Source organism: Lissotriton helveticus, chromosome 4_1, assembly GCF_964261635.1.
Source record: "Lissotriton helveticus chromosome 4_1, aLisHel1.1, whole genome shotgun sequence".
NCBI classification, from domain to species: domain Eukaryota; kingdom Metazoa; phylum Chordata; class Amphibia; order Caudata; family Salamandridae; genus Lissotriton; species Lissotriton helveticus.
This window is the reverse complement of record NC_136063.1, coordinates 1,720,338,968-1,720,352,664: the sequence shown is the minus strand read 5'-3', so window position 1 is coordinate 1,720,352,664 and position 13,697 is coordinate 1,720,338,968.

The window sequence follows — 13,697 nt, the reverse complement described above, 5'->3', positions numbered from 1 at the left end:
CCCTTCATATTCAAACTGCTCAACTACAGGGACAGAGATGCAGTGCTTCGGGAAACTTGGAAAATGGACCCTCTTTAGGTGAGCGGCAGTACACTTATGTTTTTCCCAGTCTACACTGCTCTCGTGCAGCGGCGTAGGAACAACTACACAGCGCTGAAACGTCAGCTCTGAGCCCTGGAGATCCCCTATTCGCTGCTGTTCCCTGCCCGGCTACGAGTGGTCACAAAGGATGGGGCCCGCTTCTTTGACTCCCCTGAGGAGGGGTGGGACTAGCTGGAGGAGTCGGGATTGTGGTCCGGCGTGCGGCCCTTGGGCCCGGATGGCGACAATCTATAAAGCAGGAGACCGCAGCGATGGAGGGGACAACTGAAGACGACCACCCCAGGGGCCTCGGCTCCTACCCTAGATAACATGAGGAAGTGCTGGAGGCAGTTGCGACCCTTGGATTCCCACAACCTCGTGAACGGACTGACTGTTACAGACAAGCTATGTTGGTATCCAGCGGCTCCTCGTCACCATCTACTGTAATCTCTGAAGAGCTAGTTCTGCCAGTAACCACCTGGCAAATGGCTGATGGCATCATTGCATGACATGAGTGACTGCTGTACTTTAATACGGACTAGTCAAGCAAGTAGAATGCTATTTACTGTACTGTATAATCTGGCTGGCTGGTACACTGGAGGGGGTAGGTACAGTTAGGCTGCGCATCACACATCACTCACATTGAGCTGATGCCTTGGTGGGATACCTGTTGCTGAACAAACGTGGCTCTACTAGAGGTTCCGTGCATAAATGTCTGGGTTCGCAGACTAATGAGCTGCTGGCCCCCCAAGCCATTTCTGTAGGTCAAATAGTTGGCACACTAAACGCACTCGTAACAAAGGGAAGGCCAAAACATACTATCGCTAACAAGCAACTCCCATAGGTAACACATTGCTTTAGTTCAGGATTTGTCCGTGTTTTAACAGTTTTGACGGCCATTACGAAATGACTGCCCCAGATGTTCAGTTGTTTACGGTTAGTTCTCTTTTGTTCTATCCAATGCAGCAGTTCGACACACTCACATATTTCCGTGGGCCCCTATGTGGCCCACGAAATGCCCCTCCTGAGGCCCCGCCCCTGGTATCCCTATTGATCATTACAAGCAGGAATGGCGCGGGCTGATAAAATCACATGAAATATACGTGGTATGTACACGCCTGGGCGCTGTTACTCCATCAATGCTTATTTACAGACACACTCTGCAGCAATTGCGCAGCTGCAAGAAACACACATGACTCAGCCAGAACTAGATAGGCTTTGTAGGCGCTGGCGAGGGCACATTTATGGCACAACATACTTGGCGCATGCGAGGGGCACACTCATTTGGATAAGGGCAGGTACCCCATTTGTTTGCGAGGACTCTATGACAGACCGTGATGGCGATACACCTTAGTGAAGGGGACACTTAATGGACAGCGGGTACTCTTAGGCTCTATATATGCCCCAAACACAGACCAACCCTCGTTCCTAGCACCATTATCTGTAATACTGGCACCTTACGCAGGGCTGCAATGGCTGGTGGGAGGGGACTTCAATGCGGTCATCGATGTGCACATGGATAGATCCTTCCCGCCCCTTAAGTCAACGGCTGCAGCCTCTAATACGCAGGCTCTTGCGGATTGGTTGACATACTGGGCAGTACGGGATATATGGCGTATGTTGCATCCTACAGACTGCATTTACTCCTGTTTTTCTGCTGCTGATGGTTTACATGTGAGGTTGGATCGGGTTTTGGGTTCCCAGGCTCTGGTCCCCTTGGTTGAGATAGCGGAATACCGAGGTATGACGCACACCGATCATAATCCCTTATTGCTCCGACTAAATTGGGATCCCGGTCACCCCCACATACCCACCTGGCGCCTCCAGCCTGCTGCAAAGGAGGACCCAGAATTCCATGCGTCACTGGAATCAGCTGCCCTGGAATATTTTGAGCACATTGAGGGGACGGCAAGCTCTGCACTAGTGGAGTGGGACGCTCCCAAAGTAGCTATTAGGGGGCACTGTCTTGGGGCCATGTGGAATCTGCGTTAGCAACTATCCTTGGAGCTCACGAAACTAGAAATGCACCTGCTCCAATGCCAAAGAGACAGAGAGGGTGGGGGTGGACAATAAGGATGATTTGAAGACCTCAGGACACAGCATGCGGACCTTATGGAAAAATTGCACTGCCATAACTACACTGCTCATACAGCTCGCACACACGCCAACGCAGACTGAGCAGGCCAACTCCTGGCCTGGCTGTTGAAACAGGAGAGTACGCATGGACCAATCGGGGCACTACGCATGCCAGAAGGCTCCCTGGTCTACACGCTAAGGGAGAAACACAGGGTGTTGACGGAACATTACACACGACTGTACCAATCCAGGGGGCAATGCTCCGAATCTGACCTGGAAAGATTTTTCTCTTCGATTCATCTACCGACTGCTTCCAGGGCACAACAGGAGGTCCTTAATGGTCCCCTTATGTTGGAGGAAATAGGGAAGTCGATTGGGTCCATGGCGTCCGGGAAGACGCCGGGTCCGGATGGCCTGCCCGCTGAGTACTACAAAGCTTACCGGGACATTCTGACCCAGCGTCTGCACACTATCTACTCCACGGCCTTGACGGACAACGGGTTGCCATTGTCCATGCGGGAGGCTTACCTGGTGTCTCTTCTCAAGTCGGGCAGAGATGCAGAAAGCCTGGGATCATACATGCCCTTGGCGCTCCTGAAGGCGGATTACATTTTCGCTAAGCTGCTGGCGGAACGCCTGTCACCGCTGGTCCCTGAATTGGTCCATTCTGACCAAAATGAGTTTGTGCCTAAGCGCAGTTCGTCATTGAATCTGCTGAGGTTCTTTCGGGTTGCGGCAGACAGTGGGAGGGAATGGCCTAGGGCAGGGTGCCTGGTGTTAGTTCTTGAGAAGGCATTTGACTGCTTAGAGTGGAGTTATCTGGCAGCGGTGTTGTCACGCTATGATTTAGGCTGGGGGTTTCTACAAATGGTGGGTCTGTTATACCACAATCCCACAGTGCGGGTGCGGTTAGGACCATACATTAGCATCCGGATATGTAGGGGAACTAGGCAGGGGTGCCCACTATCGCGCCTCCTGTTTGCGCTGGCAATCAAGCCTTTGGCAGTGGCCCTGCGAACAGCATTAGGTGTGGGAATACCTCTGGGAGATGCAACACGTCAGGTCTCACTGTATGCGGATGACCTTTTGGTCTTTGGGAGGTATGTGGGGGCTATTTCGGCTCGGCTAGAAGACATCGTGCGTGACTTTGCTGCTCTCTCTGGACTCCGGGTGAACGCCAGTAAATCCTGTTTGTATGCATTCGGAGAGGACATTCAGGACCCGGGCTATGTCCTGGCTGATGCACGAGTGCAGTGGTAGGCTGACACGTTCTGCTATCTGGGAATTCAGATCTACAGTCAACCGGCTGACCTCTTTGATGGTAATTTAGGTTGTGCGATCACAGCCATCAAGTCACAAATGAACTTCTGGAAGTCGCTCCCGCTCACAGTCACAGGCAGGGTGGCGCTATCTAAAATGGTAGTCCTTCCGCACCTCCCATATTTCTTTGTCAACCTCCCACTGTATGTCCCGGCCGCCTTTTTTAACAAGCTTGCTATACTCCTCATAGACTTCCTTTGGGGTAATGCGCACCCTAGGATAGCGCTAGGGAAGTTATACTTGCCCATTGATCAGGGGGGCCTAGCTGCACCTTGCTTTGAGCACTACTATTTAGCGGCTCAACTGCAGTGGATAGCCCGATGGCTCGCGGACAGGGGCCGTGAAGATATGGCGACTACAGCACCTTCCTTCTCTTTGGATTCGATTACGGGGCTCTTTCACCCGGCTGCCAAGTTACCCACACCGGCTCCCCTCCTCCTTACAGTGGCCTACAAATGCTTCCGCCGCTGCCTGTACGTTACTAGAGTCCTAGTCCCTTATGCTCCTGCCATACCACTAGCAGGCTCTCCCAGGGGGCCTGGAGTGCTCCCGTCCCGGGACCTGCTGGAGTGGCATGAAGCAGACATACAGAGTCTGGGAGATTTGTACCGGGATGGCATGCTTCTGCCATTTGAATCGCTTACCGAAGAGCAGGGGCTACCACAGGGACAATTCTGAAGACACCGCTCTTTGATCACCACACTGGCCTCTAGATGGGGAGATATGTTGGAGAAGCCGAGACAACACTTCACCATACAATATCTACATGCAGTGGGTCGGGGCCGACACTTAATCCGGTGGTTCGCGGCATCCCTTTGCACGCATGCGGCGATAAAATTGGCCTCACTTAGACGCGAGTGGGAAGAAGACCTGTGGAGGCAGCTGGAGGATGGGGACTGGGAAAAGATATTGAAGAGCCCTAAGAGAATTCCCAGTTCCATCAAATTCAATTATTCATAGTTCACAGGGCATACCTCACCCCTGAAAAGATCAATAGTTACTTTCACCATGCAGATGCAGCCTGTCCCCATTGTGAGGAGGTGGGGGCTGGCCTGGTGCACATGCTGTGGGGCTGTCATACACTACACACCTACTGGCGGACTATTAGTGAGGCATTGGGTGCATGTACAAGTCGCAATATACCATTTGACTGGCCTACCTATTACTGCACCATTTCAGTGTGACCCCGTCCACAAAGGTCACTTCTCACTTCCTCGACCTGGGGCTAATCATTGCCAACCGCCGCTTAAGAAAGAGATGGAAGTCGCAATCCCCACCACACATTAGGGCATGGAGGTATTCCCTCATAGCATGGGCTAAGGCAGAAGGAATTGCCATCATACGGGAGGAAACACTGAGCTTGCGTAAGATGCCGATAGCAGCGCAATGGGAGGGTTTGCTCCAGAGCCTGATGCACATGGAAGGGGACAGCTTAGAACAGTGGCCGTAAGCTGGGGGAGACCCCCCTGCAACTTGAGAAGGGCGATTTGTTGGGGCACCCTCCTCCCGTCCCACAGGTACATTACATTATCTACTGGCTGAGTAGTGATGCAATTGAGTGTTGGCTGACGTAGCAGCTTTGCGGAGAGATGTGAGAAGGGGAGTGAGGGATGGGGCGGAGAGGGGGCGATAGGTGTAGTTACAACGGGGTAGGGAGAGGGGACTCAGTGCAAAGTTAAAATGGGTAATTAGAAGTCGATTTCAGCTGCTGTGGTTGGTTGGGTTTTATTTTTTAGTTACTGTTTGTTTCTATATAACATCTGTGCATTCACACACGGTGTATGAGCTGTAACACTCTGCATAATATGTTAACGGATCCACATTATGACGGCATTGTGGACTTTACCTCTGCTGATGCTACGCATATGTTGTGGTCCTTCTGGAACTGTGGCTAAAGGGTCAACAGAACACATGGTGGCCACCTCAAGATTGTTTGTGAGCGCTGTGCGTCACTGCCTGCAGACTCTAATTGTGATGGTAATGAAATACTGGATATTATCTTGCAAACACTTGTAAACGTTGTTGGAAAAAATAATAAAACAGATTTAAACAAAAAAAAAAATATATATATAGGAGTAGCGGCTATTATGAATATAGCACATTTTCCTTGTTTGTGCTATGGTGCACCTTGTAAAACATGTGCCAGGTGCAAACAGGGACAGTGCAGAATATTACAAAGAATTGTATACAGAAAGAGAGGCAACCACAGTCAATTAGTAAATATCATAGAATCAAGAGATGAGTAAATACGCGTTCGCAAGTCCTGGTTGATGAGTTCATTTCTTAGCTTTACTTCATTAATTGTTTTCTTCTTTTTTTCTCACAATGGGTTTCACCTTGAAAAAGGCATTGTCAGGGCTGCAAGCATAAAAAAAATATATATATACATACAAATATACAGAATTACATATAAACATACAAACATTTACAAATCAATCATATTTACAATCACATTTAAAAAACACACACACATGTGGATTTCTGTGACCCAGAACTATGTCATGAGAGGATTTGGCCAGCTGATAAAACACCACAGACATGTAAACAAATCACCTTACAAAACAAGACGATATGCACGATTTATAGCCCTTTTATTGCGGATTTTACAGCGTGATACGTTCACAACGCACTGCATTGTAACAACTGCATTGTTACAATGAAGTGCCATTACAGCGCAAGTCGTTACAACAACTCACGCAAGATGGCACGCTGGACTTAGGAATAGTATGATTTCCTAATTCAACTCCAGTGTGTGCTTCTGTAGGGAAGGTGTTCGAATAGTAAATCATACTATTCCTTAGTCTAGAGCACCATCTAGCGCAAGTCGCTGTAACCACTTGCGTAGTAATAGCACTGCATTGTAACAACGCAGTCGTTGTAGCAACCTCGTTGTGAATGTATCAGGTGTAAAATCTGCGATCGAAAGGTTGTTTTCCTGATATGAATACCACTACACCCATATGTTCAAATCCTCACAGGATAAACATAAGACTTGTATATAAAACTGAAACGAAATGGGATTTGTAAAGTGCAATATGGCCCCACAAATTAGAAACCCCATAAGACAAAATTCCATCAGAAGAAGATGAATAGCACAAACAAAAAACAGTGGGGCATATTATCAAGAAAGGTGATAACATTATCACCGCTTTAGCGGCAGGAAACTGCCGCTAAAGCAATGATAATGGGCTTCATAATATGCCCTTGTGAATTCCCATTGCAGCCCAGGTTAACACCAGAACCTGAGCTGCTATGGGAATTCACAAGGAAATATTATTAAGCCCATTATTGCCGCTTTAGCAGCAGTTTCCTGCCGCTAAAGCGGCGATCATTTTATCGCTTTTCTTGATAATATGTCCCAGTGTTCCAAAAAATGTATGGTATTTTGGACAGCCACAGATGAATAAATGGATGTGCATGTCCAACCTTCTGTTTCGGAAAACTCCAGACATAAAGGCTGAATTCCTAAAATATGAAGGTGGTGTTTCTCATGCAGACAGACCAATATTTGGCTTACTACCTAAGATGATTAAATAGTGTATACACAAAAGCCCAAAGATTTAAAGATTTCATTCTCAGTGATTCCCATACCATACCATAACGTATTAAACAATCTGGAAGAACAAAGATGTTCTTCAGTGTACAGTCAAGCGTAATCAGTTAAAGTAAAAAAGAGTCCAAAAACGACAATTAATATGGTCTAGAACCGCTACACACATAGGGGAAGCATTATTCCCAAATGTTCAATACTAGTCTTCTCCAGGGTTCACAAACCTTTCAAAATTGCTATAGACAATAACTCCACATTTTTCAACGCTACCAAATTCACGAGGAAGTAGATCCAGTCATGCCCTCGCACCTGTTGTCACAGCCCCATACAGTTCAATACGTTTTTCAGTCACTGCTTATGCATGAAGGAATCGCAATAAAATTGTGATTCCTACATATTCCTTAATAGCAACTTGCTATTAAGAAATGCCTTCCCATTCATTCCCATGGTCCTAGAGGCCCATAGGAATGAGTGGAAAGTCATTTGAAATTTGCGAGTACCAATTAGGTACCTGCAAATTGCGAACACAATTTGAAGGGTGATAGAGGGCTTAAAGGCCACCCTGCTGCACCCCCAAATTTGGCATTTGTGCCCTAAGGGCATATGTGTGCGCCACATGGCACTTTGAAAAATGCACTTTTCTTCATTTTTCAAAAGTTTTTGCAAATTGGCAACACTTGCAGTTGATGGTAATTAGCGTTTTCTAAATGCGAGGTCTCATTTAGGAAAGGCTTAATGCATCCCAGATAGGGAATCACAGTTTACGTTTCCCTAAAAGCATTTGCAATTCAGGTGATCGCAAAATTTGCGATTACCTATATTTCAAATAGGTTTTGGGTTGATGCAGCTCAATTGCCTCAATACCGGTCCCAAAAGAGCCAATTCTGCGAATCGGCCCATTTACAACTGGTATTTAGGGTGATGCATGTGCCCCTATGAAACCTAACTGTTCTGCATTTTGCATAACCTCCATAATTGTACCTCAAACAAATATTGTGTCTTAGATCAGCAAGCCACATAGATACAGTTAAGCTAATTGTTTTGTTACGGTCCTAACGCTTCATCCTAATACATGCCCATAGAGCAATGACATGCATATGATTAAAAACAGGGGTCTTAAAGTACCCGATCTCCCACTATGTGGATCATGATTGCAATTGACATCATGCCCAAGAAAATATCTCAAATGGTGGACACTTAAAGTACAGCCAATATTCTTTTACACTCACCCAACTTAGACGCAGTGGTCAAAAAATTCGTCCCTTCATTGCCGGTTCAAACCGGGCTCATCTGTCTCGGCTTCTAAGTGAGTTACAGACAGAAAATATGCCTTTCAAAGTCACGCGGCCGGCACAACCCGGAAGCGTAATCTTCCACTTGGGGATACGTCCATATACGTATTCCAAACACTAGGCCCTATCAGTCTAGGACCCATTCTTGTGGGTCTTTTGCTTATGTCATCATCACCCACAGGGCAGAGCATTCAAGTGAAATACCAAACAGCTGTTCAAAACCTACTCCATGTTTTACAGTGCAAGCCACATCCAGCCTGGACTTTCAAGAAGGGATAGACACCCCATGTAGGTGAGTGCAGTGGGTGACTGCAACGACCAGCAGGAGGATCTCTGGGGGTCCATGGTACCCCCTTTCTCCCCTCCATAGGGCTGCCTTAAGGAGGCAAACTGAAAGGGCACCACCTTTTTGTGGGACACTTTCAGTGTGCCTCGTAAGGGCATGCTTGCCTCTGCAGCCACGTCAATATTACGACTTGGATGCAGAGGCAAAGTAATTCCCTCATCTGCATGGGTCCACACCCCAATACAAATTAGGGAAAGCCCTTTCATGTTAGCTGTGGTGCAATATACATGCCAGCTCTATCAGTATTTCAGAAGGGAGCACAAGCCTGGTGCACAGCCCGTTGCACCACCGGGGCGCAATGTAGAATATGACCCTAGATGACACTATTAACTTGCTTTTCCCCATGTACTAATTGAATTTTAGGAGTAGGAAAAGTTCTTCGATCTTCTAAAATGGGATGCTGAATAGATACTGATTCATTATCTGGGTGGGGCCTATTATAGTCATACTTCCCAATACTGAATCAGTATCTTATATATCAATGTTTGGTAACCAAAATGAGGGTACAAACTGTTGAAATATTACTGACACCTCAAAGAGGTGGCAATCCATCGGCAAAAGGGAAGGGGTCCCCTAAGGACGCATTCCTGTTTGTGAATGAAAAGAAAAGTTTGTTCAAGAGTAGGCAGTGGTCCAGACGGCCTGATCCTATTCCTAAATCAACCTTTAAAAAAACCTGTTTTAAATGCAGCCTTGTTAAAGAAAAATGTGCTGAATGGAGAAAAATATACATTATTGGAAATTAAACACAGATTTTGTTATCTTCGGATCATTGCAGACCACCATCACTGTGATTGTGGCAAATTGAACTGTCACAATTTGCTAACTCCAGAATGAATATTTATTAGGTAGGGTTGTGACTCATTCTGACTGTGTTTTTATGAACCAACTTAATGGTTCCCTGGTCAGTGCATAAAAATATTTGGTTAGCAGAAAAATATTGGTCCATCTGGCCCATATATTTTTAGTTTAAAACTCTCAATAAAGAAAAGAATAACAAGGGGAGGGACATTTTTTCTTTAAAATGAGCAAATTATGTCTTTTGCTGAAGTGCTGTGATCGAGCTAGAAGAAACTAAGATTGAGTTATGGCTTTCCATTGAAATTTACAGGGGGGGTAGTCTGTATTTCATTTGTTTTTTTCAGGCTAGTTAGCTGTTCTATTTGGTGTTTAAACAATGCTCACTAGTATGGCGCATGTGAGCTAAAATGTTACGAAATATAATATCATCTATTTAAATTCACTAATCCATAACTTAAATATTGTCTCATATTCCTAGTGTGAGCAATATGTAATAGGCATGGGATGCAACCTTGTTTTGCCTGGTGACTTAATGCATCTGACCATCAACAAGACCAAAACTCATCCAGGTGACTGAAGCTCCTTCTCTCTATGAACAAGATCAAAACTCATCCACGATGTAGCACACAAATTTGGGATGTGCTTCTTTTTTTGGGTTGGGTCAAAATCAATTTACATTTGGTTGTTGTCAGACTGCAAAAGTGATATTGGGCAAAAAACTATATAATGATGTTCTACCAAGTGAACTTCCAGATGGTTAGGAAGAATTGAATGATTCCCACCCATGATCTCATGAGGCCAAAACAAAAGCCGATTTATTTTGACCTAATAAATCATCAGTACTACAATGACTATTAATGTGACTAATCTTACTAGGTCATACACTTTGTTTTTAATTCAGAGGTTACACCTCAGGCGTGGCTCGCTCGCAATGAACTTACAGAGACTTGTCATTTGCTTTAGAGGATAAATACGTTTATAGCTGCAGCAGATTTATTTATTGAAGAGAGCACCCCAGCCTCCTTATGCGAAGACATAAATTATTGCATTAAAATGTACACCATAAGTATATCAGAAGAATATTTAATGTAACATAGCAGTTTTCTGTCTACAACTCGATGCCTCATTAAAAACATAACTTCAAAGTAACATCTCTATAATATACTTAAGAGAGGTACCTTGTACCAAATAAACTAAAATGATGGAAAAACAAGTAAGTTTGTAAATGTGATTTTAGTTTATTAGATAATAAATTGTGTGAAATGGTATTATACCGATTATGAGTCATTAGTCAGATTGTAAACTATGCAGAGGAGACGAGTCTGTTCTGCTGGGTTCACTGATGGGCTGGAAGAGCACCATTAGGCTTACTTCCAAAGGTCCACAACTGGCTGGCACCACTTTGCAGAGTAGGGTTCACATATGTCACAGTCCAGGTGCTGGTTTCAAGGTTGTTGAAGCCTTATGCCCATGAGGCTCCAGTCAGGAAGCCGATCAACTAGCCCCTGATGTCACCCTGGGGTCCTATGTCAGATGCTGGTCCAGTCCTTCTCAGACAAGCAAGAGGGCAGCAGACAGTAGGTCAGCACACCAGGGAAGAAGTCCTTCAGAGCAGCAGTCCATTAAGGTGGCAGTCATTCCAGGCAGCACAACAGTCCTTCTTCCTGGCAGAATATCCACATGTCCAGAAGTGTTTGAGGTCCAATATGTATAACCAGTTCTGCCTTTGAAGTGGGAAAAGCTTCCAGAGGTCTCCCTTTGAAGTTCAAAGACTTCCAGCCTTCCCCACACTTCACCAGACTAATGACTAGCAGTGTTCAGCCCTTTGTGTGGAGGCAGGACACAAACTTCTTGAGAGTAAGAAGGGCTGCACCCAGCTGCACCATCCTATCCTGCCAGTGGTGGCCCATCCAGACAGGCCTAAGGACTCCAGTGTAGGTGGCTGTCTAGGAGGAATACAAAAAGCCCAACTGTCGTTTGACCCAGGAACAGGCTTCAGGAACTGTTGGAAAGTGGGTTTTCGGTAAGGGTAAGTATGTATCTACTACTAGCTATAAGGCCACCAACACAATACAAGATCAAAGTAAGGCTTTCAGGAATTTTGGCCCTTGCTCAATTCTTGGTAGCTGACTGCGAGCAGTCAGCTTGACTTAGGAGACAGGTATGTGAAGCAATAAAAACACTGATACACTAAACAAGTAAAACACAACACAAAATAAAAATCCCACAACAATATATAAAAATAGGAAATATTCTTATCTTTAAAATAACACCAAAACACAAAAAAACAATGTGGGGAACCGCAGATATGAATTTTAAAAAATGAACCACATTATAGTGCCTAAAAACATATGATGCTCACTTGGGATGCCTATTTGCTCTTGACCAGTACAAAGTCAAAGTTTGAGGCCAACCACGATGAAGCCCTGGTCGGATACACTAAGTGGGATGCCTGGGTCTAAATATTACCTTCACACTTAGATACTTCTCTTGAGCTTTTTCCTCCAGCTTCGGGCAAGGCACTTTGTCAGGCCTGATTCGGTGCGGGTTTGCCGGCTTGAGTATCTGCAAGACCCTGGTCAAATCCTGGAAGTCTGGAGCTCTGGAACTTTTAGTGGGACAGACCTGAAATGCAGGCTGAGTCACTCACGGTTTAAGGTGGCCGGCTTGATTCTTGAAGTTGGGTCAGTCACATTATAGAGCTCTTTTTCACAAAAGTTCTCGACACTTGTCTAAACTTCTGGAAGTCCTTCCAGAAGGTCTCCTTGTAGTTCAAAGTGCCCAAAACACCGATGCAAATGTCTGTAATTTCCTACATGATCTCTGGCATGTCTGGACTACAGTTTCCACAATGCATCTGCCCAATGCCTTAAAAGACAAATGGACACACTCTAGTCTGGGGACTCTTGATGAAGATAAGGCAGATGGGCTCTGTTAACCTGAGCTTAGAGGGAGTCCCCTCAATAATCCTTCTTGAAGTAAGGCGAAGTTCTTAGTGCTGTAGTACTGATTGTGCAGCAAGTGCAGTTACTCAGAGTGCAATCCTTTGGGTGCAGATCCATATTCCACCAGGGCAGTCCGTCTTCTCCTTACAGTTTCAGACAGTAGACCAGAGAGGCTATACAGCCCTCACATATTTTTTTAGTGTTCTAGGGAGACAAGCAGGGTGGTTGCCTCTGTCCAATGAGATACAAGGTGCCTCTCAAAAGCATGATGACTTCTTCCAAAGTGTGGCATCTTCTTGTTCCACAAAACAATGCACTTCCAAAATCCAACTTGGATTAATTCTCTCCGGAGAAGTAAGTGCTGGCTAAACGAACCCATAATTCAGCTCCTTTCCTTTAACTTTTCTCTTCTTGACCTCTACAAATTCCTGTCCTAAGCCTGCCATCTGGCTGGGGGTACAGGATGTGGGGGTATGTAGGCCTGGCATTCCTTTACTGTCCGCCTCGCTTTGAAGCACATGTTTTATTACCCCTTCCCCTGTGTGGTCTGGTCTTTGCAGCTGCAGAACTCCCACCATCAAATAACCTCTGCTTCGACCAGGACACTTATCATTTAATCAAAGCAGACTTGCTAAGCCTGTTAGAGCTGACCAATCAGAGGAGTCTGCTAGAAGGCTTGATTTTGTCTCACGGAACAGAAAGTCTTATAACTTCTTTTCTGTACTAGTTACGATATGTCAAATTTGAAAGTGGCAAGTGGTTGAATTCATAAATACCAATCTTTTAAGTTCTTGAATGAGGTGTATTCCTTTCCTAGCAATAGGTATACTTAAATAAAATATTGCAATGTTAGCCTATGAAGCTAAGTACCCTCACCTGGGCACATAAAACATATTTTATAAGGTCCCTGCTTATAGGTAGATGAATGAATAAATACTTTTATGTGATTTCATAACAAAATCATAAAAGGGTGCAAAATCACCATACATGAAAAATACATTTTGAAAATAAAAAACAGATAAGTATAAAACATACAGACAATACCATAAATTAGTTTCTAGACGGGTAATGCTAAAACTTGTTTGGTTAGTTTTTCTTTTTTTTCCAGTACTGTTGCTGCGGTTTTCAGGAATTTTGTGGCTCTATAGGACAGTTGGATTGATAGTCCGCCAAGGCATTGGATGGCGGCTGCTCTACATGACCTTATTTGTTCTTTCCTAAAGGCTTCTCGGAGGACCGTTCTTCGGGTCTCTGCCAGGGAGGGGCAGATGCATAGTAAGTGTAGA